Genomic DNA, 2,186 nt, shown 5'->3' on the forward strand with positions numbered 1-2,186 from the left:
GCAGACAGCAGGCCCAGGCCTCCCTCCGCACCCCGGCCTCCAGGCCTCGAGGCTGCTCCCTCTCTGCAGCCTCCTCTCAGCCCCCACCTGTCCCTCCGCTGTTCACACTCCCTGCAGGAAGCCTCTCTGGGGAGGGTGGTGCCCCCGGGAGGGTAGCAGAGTGGGTGCGCGTCTGCCTGAGGCAGTCTCTGCCCAGACAGAGCCGCCGTGCACACGGGATGACGCTGGCTCTGCGCCCATTTGCAGTTTGAAGGCCGGAAGTACTGCGAACACGACTTCCAGATGCTGTTTGCTCCGTGCTGTGGCTCCTGTGGTACGTAAGGGTGGCGACCGGCCAGGGGGCCAGGGTCCCCGTGTGGCCAGGGTCCCCGTGTGGCCAGGGTCCCCGTGTGGCCAGGGTCCCCGTGTGGCCAGGGTCCCCGTGTGGCCAGGGTCCCCGTGTGGCCAGGGTCCCCGTGTGGCCAGGGTCCCCGTGTGGCCAGGGTCCCCGTGTGGCCAGGGTCCCCGTGTGGCCAGGGTCCCCGTGTGGCCAGGGTCCCCGTGTGGCCAGGGTCCCCGTGTGGCCAGGGTCCCCGTGTGGCCAGGGTCCCCGTGTGGCCAGGTTCCCCGTGTGGCCAGGGTCCCCGTGTGGCCAGGGTCCCCGTGTGGCCAGGGTCCCCGTGTGGCCAGGGTCCCCGTGTGGCCAGGGTCCCCGTGTGGCCAGGGTCCCCGTGTGGCCAGGGTCCCCGTGTGGCCAGGGTCCCCGTGTGGCCAGGGTCCCCGTGTGGCCAGGGTCCCCGTGTGGCCAGGGTCCCCGTGTGGCCAGGGTCCCCGTGTGGCCAGGGTCCCCGTGTGGCCAGGGTCCCCGTGTGGCCAGGGTCCCCGTGTGGCCAGGGTCCCCGTGTGGCCAGGTTCCCCGTGTGGCCAGGGTCCCCGTGTGGCCAGGGTCCCCGTGTGGCCAGGGTCCCCGTGTGGCCAGGGTCCCCGTGTGGCCAGGGTCCCCGTGTGGCCAGGGTCCCCGTGCTGCCAGGTTCCCCGTGTGGCCAGGTTCCCCGTGTGGCCAGGGTCCCCGTGTGGCCAGGGTCCCCGTGTGGCCAGGGTCCCCGTGCGGCCAGGGTCTCCGTGAGGCTAGGTTCCCTGTGCGGCCAGGTTCCCCATGTGGCCAGGGTCCCCGTGTGGCCAGGGTCCTCGTGTGGCCAGGTTCCCCATGTGGCCAGGGTCCCTGTGCGGCCAGGGTCCCCGTGTGGCCAGGGTCCTCGTGTGGCCAGGTTCCCCATGTGGCCAGGGTCCCTGTGCGGCCAGGGTCCCCGTGTGGCCAGGGTCTCCGTGAGGCTAGGTTCCCTGTGTGGCCAGGGTCCCCGTGTGGCCAGGGTCCCCATGTGGCCAAGGTCCCCGTGCGGCCAGGGTCCCCATGTGGCCAAGGTCCCCATGCGGCCAGGGTCCGGAGCTCTCCCTGCCTACCAAGCCCTGTTTCTCTGAGCACCGGCCTTCAGACCCCTGCAGGCATTACCTCCCCAGGGGCTGGACGGGGCCCTAGGACCTGTGTGGACTGGGCTTGGGCTGGGCTGAGGGGGGAAGGCCTGGCCCTGGCCAGCAGGGACCTTCCTCTTTCAGGCGAGTTCATCATTGGCCGCGTCATCAAGGCCATGAACGGCAGCTGGCACCCGGGCTGCTTCTGCTGCCAGCTGTGTGGAGTGGAGCTGGCTGACCTGGGCTTCGTGAAGAACGCGGGCAGGTGAGCTGGGCAGGGAGGAAGGTGCCGAGCGGGAGCTGGTAGACTCTCAGGAGCGTGGAGTCAGGTGACCTCCTCCTGGCCACCTGCACGCAAGGCTGACACCAGCCTCTGCTTCCCTCCTGCACCTGGCTGGGCTTCTGGAGAGAGCAGGCCCGGCCATCGTTCTTACATTCAGGGCCACCAGTCTCACGGGCTCAGCTAGGCCTCCTTGCAGCCCAACTCCAGGTCTGAGAAGTTTCCTTTCCACTTCCCCTCCTCCTCCCACTGTCTCCACCCCCACCGCCCTCAGGTGGCCTCCCTCCCACCTCTGCGAGGGCCAGGCCCTGGGGCACCTGGCTGCCCAGCATCTGTGCCCTGCAGCCTGGCCATGTCTCTGCTCACCCCGTACCCTCTTGAGAAGGCTCGAGGCTTCCTCCCTCCCTCCCTCCCTCCCTCCTTCCCTCCCTTCTTTCCTTCCTCCCTCCCTTCCTTC

The 2,186-nt window shown here is 70.0% G+C and overlaps 1 protein-coding gene across 1 annotated transcript in view; it reads left to right on the top strand.

Annotated features, from left to right (window-relative positions):
• The first annotated feature begins 242 nt into the window (after window positions 1-242).
• LIMS2 (LIM and senescent cell antigen-like domains 2) overlaps window positions 243-2,186 on the top strand; it is a 21,946-nt gene continuing 20,002 nt past the window's right edge. Inside the window, exon 1 of the mRNA XM_005879469.1 lies at window positions 243-313. The gene's annotated coding sequence lies outside the window, so the exon portion shown is untranslated. The remainder of the gene's footprint in view (window positions 314-2,186) is intronic.

The sequence above is a fragment of the Myotis brandtii genome, unplaced genomic scaffold (genome assembly GCF_000412655.1).
Source record: "Myotis brandtii unplaced genomic scaffold, ASM41265v1 scaffold600, whole genome shotgun sequence".
Taxonomy (NCBI): domain Eukaryota; kingdom Metazoa; phylum Chordata; class Mammalia; order Chiroptera; family Vespertilionidae; genus Myotis; species Myotis brandtii.